We start from the raw sequence: 6521 nt of genomic DNA, 5'->3' as shown, positions 1-6521 counted from the left end.
GTGTTAGTCATTAATGGTCCTTTTAATTAAAAAATAGGTGGGGCAGACATCCTAAGGGTCAGCTTTGCAAGGATCTGAGATATAAAGGCTCTGAGGGTGAAATTAAGGACATTCTACAAACATCCATTTGAACCTTTGGCTTTATCTTTGGGGGAAAAGAGACATTTCATAGGAAGTGGTATTGATCCCAAAGCCTGCCCCTGAAGGTTCAGAGTAGTGGGAGAATATTCGATGGACTGCTGTGCTCCTGACCGGTTAGCAAGGGCCCCTAGAAGACACTCATCACAAAAAAGGGTTTTGCCTGAGCTGACCCGAGTTCAATGCCAAGGCAGTGGGTGCCAGAGAGGAGGACTGATAGAGCAGAGTGGCTGCACTTGAGTAAATGACTGTGTCTGAGAGATGAGCACTAACAGCACTCTCACTTGAGAATTTCAACCCACTTGCCAAGAAATACCATAGTTGAGGGGATTAAGAATCCCTGTGTATCCTGAGGAATTATTGCAACATTAGAAGCAGATCTTGGCTAGTGGCCTGACCATACTTTCTTTAAGATTTTTTTTATTAATTTTTAGCGAAAGAGGAAGGGAGAGGAAGAGAGAAACATCAATATGATAGAGAAACATGGATCATCTGCCTCCTGCATGCCCACTATGGGGTTGCAGCCCACACCCTGGACATGTGCCCTGACTGGGAATCAAACCTGCAAACTTTTCGTGCACAGGACAGTGCTCAACCAACTGAGCCACACTGCCAAGACTGACCATACTTTCTTGTTTCCTACCCTTTGAGACTGTTGAATTGGACTCTTTGGTCTTGCTGAGCACTTTGGAGAGAGACGATACGCAAGTGGTTGCTCAGAGAGATGCCCGGGTCATACCCTAGACCCATGGTCGGCAAACTGCGGCTCGCGAGCCACATGCAGCTCTTTCCCCCCTTGAGTGTGGCTCTTCCACAAAAGACCACGTGTGGGCACGCATGTACAGTGCGATTGAAACTTCGTGGCCCATGAGCAGAAGTCGGTTTTCGGCCCAGGCGAATCTATGTTGAAGAAGTGGCGTTATAAGAAGTGGGGGGTGTCGGTCGGTCGGGCGACATGGCGCAGGCAGCCGCGGGATAGGCAGCGCGAGGGAGGCGTGCATGATTCATGCACGAGTTGAGTGAGCCAGTCAGTCAGCAGTCTCATTGTGCAATGGTTAGCGCTAGTTATGTCCGCACTAACTAATCACGTATGGGTGACAAAAGATAGACGAAACAAGTACACAAGACGAGTCTGGATGGGAGAGTTGGAAGGAGTCGACCTCAGGGAACGTACCTCAATCAGATTGAGGTCATTTTTAGCAAAGGCCAGCTTAGGAGCACCCTAATTAAGTTAATAACAATGTACCTACCTAAATAGTTTAAGTTTAAAAAATTTGGCTCTCAAAAGAAATTTCAATCATTGTGTTGTTGATATTTGGCTCTGTTGACTAATGAGTTTGCCGGCCACTGCCCTAGACCACATCAGTCCAATTACCAGGCGGTGTGGATTAAACCTCATTATTTTTTCAAAGTATGCCTGGTGAGCTGAAGTTGAAAACCAACTTAGTTCATGAGAAACTAAGACGACATCCTATCCTTTCCTCCCCGTGACTTCTCAGCTCCTCAGATAAGCGTGAACTGGGCTCTGCCTGGACTGAACAAGGCGGAGAATGTAGCTTCCTTCTTTATGTTCCAGCCCTTGCTCCTTTGCTCACACTGCATGGACATTATGAACACTCATCTGTGCAGCCCAACCGGACGCTTAACACAGGGGCCCCCAGGACGCAGACCTGGGGCCTCCAGGGTCCGGCCGGTTGCATCAACTTACTGCCAATGCTGGCTGGACCCACAGCCCGTCCATGCACCTCAAACAGAGGGAATCGGGCGCCACAGCGCTGCCTGCGGTTCTAAAACACAAAACCCCGCTGATCTGCAGTTTATTCCCAGATGTTTTCTTCTTCAGAAAAAGATCACTAATTTCTCATGAGATTTCCTGCTTCCGTTTGAAATAACTTGAACTCGGATGACCCATGTATCCCAGTGAATTTTCATTTTGTCTTAGTTTGGAAACCAGAAAGACAAGCAGAACGAAGAGCAGCGAGCCTATTCACGCTTGTTCCCATCTAAAGAATGCTCTTATAAAAGCAAGGTAAGGCCGGGATGTCTTATTCAAAAGCACTCACTGCTTTTCATTAGGCGATGGAATTATATTAATTATGCTCAGGAGCAAAAAGGGAGAACAACTGTTTCTAAAGCATTTGGTTTGAAGGCAATTGTTAGCAGGTGATTTAAAATGTATTTTTAAAAGCCCCACCATGTTTCACGAAGGACAGTTTGCATGGTTTCCATGGTGATATTCAAAATGAGTGTAGGTGCATCAAAGAGGGTGATTGCATTAATAGGTGGTTTGGCATTTCTGTTGAATGTGAGGGCTGCCCACTATTTCGGTATAATTGAGCTTTAAGTCCTCTTTCCTTAACAGATACATCTATCACCAGGCTGTCTCCTGGAGAAATGAGTAATCAAGCCACTGGGCTTGGCATTCAGATAGCTTCCAAGGCACTGACAGTCACCCCGGCCTTACCTCGATTTATACAGAGCATCTGAATAACTGCTTCAGCGTCTCAGAAAGCGCTTGTTAAGGAGCTGTTCTCTGCGAGGAGGAGAGGGCAGGGGATGTGTGAGCAGACAATACCGCCAGCAGACTCTCGCCCTCAAGGAGCTTGCGTCCTTTTCAGTCTATTGATGCCCCTTAGCCAGGGTTCTGCTGGGAATTTAACTTCCATTATGGTAACAACCAAAGTCAACATTTACGTCCTAATGAAATAGGGGGTCAAAATAGTAACGTATTTTTATGGTGCCATTATCCATGTTTAGATCTGTTTACATACACAAATGCATACCAATGTGTTACAGTTGCCTGCAGTACTCGGCACAGTCACCTGCGTAGAGGTGCGTGGCCCAGGAGCAATAGGAACTAGTAGGAACTGTACAGCCTAGGTGTGCACAGGCTGCCCCACCCAGGTTGTGAAAGGACACTCTGACGTCTGAACAACAGAATCGCCTGATGTCATTTGGCAACACGTGACTGTAATAGATGATCAATAGTTAGAAATTATTCAAGTGTACCCCTATGATGTTATTCCCACTAGAAGTCATTAGTGTAGCTGTCTCAGCCAGCTCCAGCTGCTATAGCAAATACCATAGGCTGGGCGGCTGAAACAACACACTTACTTCTCACCGTCTGGAGGCCGGGAAGTCCAAGATAAGGAGACAGCAGGTTCAGTGCAGTGAAGGCCCCTGTCCTGGCTTGCACATAGGCGCCTTCTAGCTGTAGCCTTCATAGCTGGGATGGAGGTCATCGCTCTCATTTTTGCTTATAAGGGCACGAATCCTACTCACTATCTACCCTCATGACACCAATTATTTCCCAAAGGCCCATCTCTTAATCCTCCTAATTTGGGGGATTGGGGCTTCAACGTATGGATTTGTGGCAACACAAACAATCAATCCATAGCATGTGTGCTTTCCTGAAAGAGAAGAGGTTTGTGGTATCTCGCTTTTACCTGGAGATTGTACATAACCATAGATCTCCTCATGTGAAGGCCTCACGGATGTGAACATCAGTCTTCATACTTGTTGCGGTAGAAGAGAAAAAAGTGAAGCATCGCCGAGCAAGCCCAGCTAATAAAGTCCTGTATCAAAACACACACACAAAAGTGTCAAAGCAAAATTACTTGGAACAAAATCACAGAACATGATGAAAGGATTAGAGGAAACCAGGAGTGAAGGTCTGTTGCCTTTCACACCGTCCTGTGAGAACCCGTCAGGCCCCAGGCCCAGACTTGTGCAGAGTTCTTTATAAATATAACTACCTTTTGTGCTGAGAGAAGTGGTTTTGTGTTCTAAGTGAATCTTTCTGAAAACTGCACCTAGCAAAGGTTACCAGCAGTGTCAAAATCTTTCCGGGTGATGTAAATTAAACAGAATTATTGTTTCTTAAGGTAGTATTTCCTTTGCTTCACTCTTGACCACCCCATATACTAGTATATTTCTAGGTTCTTTCTTTGGATGAGGAATAGCTGCGATGGTTTTAGCTGTCCATTTCTGAATTGTGGACAAAAAATGAACCTTGTGTCTGGGCAAGAATTTGGTAACATTGTTATCAAAAGAAACTGCCCACCCTTCTCTTACCATGGGGCTTCCTAGAGCAAATGCCTCTTCTCTTCATCCAACAGCAAGTCTAGGAAATGTAGGCCTACTGTGTGCTAGGCTTGTTTCGGATGCTTGGGATGTGTCCCTGGCAAAACAGATTTCTCGCCTTATGGAGTTTAAGATGAATTTTTCCCAAGGAGAATTCCAGTTGTTTGATAACTCTGTTTAAAAACGTTCAGTACTTCCCCAGTGTCTAAGTTAAAAACAAACTCCTGTACAATGAAATATTACTTGCCATAAAAAAGAATAATATCGTACCATTTGGAACAATACAGTATAAATAGAGGGTATTGTGCTAAGTGAAATAAGTCAGTCAGATAAAGACAAATACCGTATGATTTCACTTACATGTGGAATCTAAAGAACAAAACAAGCAAAGTAGAAATAGACTCAGACACAGACTGATAGGCTGATGGTGGCCAGAGGGGAGCTGGGGGTGGGTGAAAAGGGGAAGGGATTAAGATGTGCAAATTGGTAGTAAGAGAACAGTCATGGGGACGTAAAGTACAGCATAGGCAATATAGCGGTTATGTTGCAGGAACTATGTATGGGGCCAGGTGGGTACAGGAAATACTGGGGGAACATTTTGTAAAGTATATGATTGTCTAACCACTATGCTGTACACCTGAAACTAATGCAAAATAATAGTAACTGTAAACCCTAATTGAAAAGTAACATTAAAGATATTTAATAGCCAAACAAATGCCTCAATCTTTCATTAAGAGAGTCCACAATCTGACTCTGACATCCCCATGTTTTTCTCCTGTTTTTCATGTTCCTCGAGGTGACTTCTACTCTCCAGTCAAACCTGAGGCTTCTGCCTGCCCAGGGCCCCGGATGCCTTCCGGCTCGTCATCTTCTTCAGTCTTTTCCATCTTATTCCCCCACCCCCTCCCTTCCTGGCTCCTGATCTGCTTCCTCCTCAGCAGACAGGAACTGTACCTGCCATGCGCCGGCCCGACATTGACGCCAGGAGGTAGACAGTCTTCTCTCCTTGAGACGCGAAGGAGCAACGCTTGGCTCTGAGCACCACATGCAGTTCAGCTTGGAGGTGGGTGAGATGGTCCTGTGCCCGGTGGCGAGCCACGGTCAAGCGGCACATTCTAAGAGAGCAGCGGCCACGGTGCCTTCGCATTGCCCGGCCCCTGGCGTTTCCAGCTGAGGGCCGATGCCCAGCTACTCATCACTAGCGGGCAGATGCGAGGTAGCACTCAGACCACAGATGGCTTTAGAAGAAAGTGGCAGAAGGTGGCGAGATGTCAGCTTCCGGGCCCACGAGAGAGGCCCTGGGAGCCTGGGAGTCCCAAGGCTGGGCGAGCTGAGCCCTGTGCCTCTGACACGGCGAGCCCCTCCCGTCTCTGGGCTGTCCCCGCCTGGTGAGATATGCGAAAGACAACATCTGTATTTTACAGACACGGGCCAAGAAAAAATAAATCTCTTCAGGGGCACTGCTTTATCAGGCACTGAAAACCCCGGCCATTGCCCATTTGTACTTCTTTGCTGGGAAACGCAGCCAAACAGTGCTGAGCTGCCCTCCGCGGGGCCTCATCCGTGAGCACAGGAGCTAGCGCCTCTCCCATGGGAGAAGGCCAAGGGGACCCTCGGTGGCCAGGGCCTGCGCAGGCTTGGTGCCGCGGGAGGAGCACGGGTCTGGGGCAGGCCCAGCTCCCATGCCGGCACCCTGGTCTCGGGACCTGGTATCTCACACCGTGGTCAGTGCTGAGAGCTCTGGGGCCAAGGAGCGGGGTTCTCTTCCTGCCTCTGCACCTACCTCTTTGCTCCCTTCCCCATTTGTCAAAAGGAGATAACAGTGGTAGTACCCCTTAGGTTTGTACAAAGAAATGAGTCACTAAATGTAAAGGGCTTGTCTGGCTGGTGGCTCAGTGGTTGAGCATCGACCCATGCACCAGGAGGTCACAGTTTGATTCCTGGTCAAGGCCCATGCCCGGGTGGCAGGCTCGATGCCCAGGAGCGGGTGCAGGAGGCAGCTGATCCATGTTGATGTTTCTCTCTCATCAGTGTTTCTATCTCTCTCCTTCTCCCCTCCTCTCTCTCTAAAAATCAATAAAAACATATTTTTTAAAAATAATAAATGTAAAGGGGCTGCTGTCCACCCCCAGCACACAGTAACCGCACAGTAAACATTCACGCTTACAACATCCTCGGCCATAGCCCAGAGCTTCGTAGCTGGTGCAGCACAAGATATGAGCAGGACCCCTGGGCTCTGGCTGCCTGGGGTCACCTCTCCGGTGTCCTGGTTCCCAGCTTTCTTAGAGAAATCAGGCGAG

The sequence above is a fragment of the Myotis davidii genome, unplaced genomic scaffold (assembly GCF_000327345.1).
Source record: "Myotis davidii unplaced genomic scaffold, ASM32734v1 scaffold1466, whole genome shotgun sequence".
Lineage (NCBI taxonomy): Eukaryota > Metazoa > Chordata > Mammalia > Chiroptera > Vespertilionidae > Myotis > Myotis davidii.
This window is presented reverse-complemented; position numbering follows the sequence as displayed.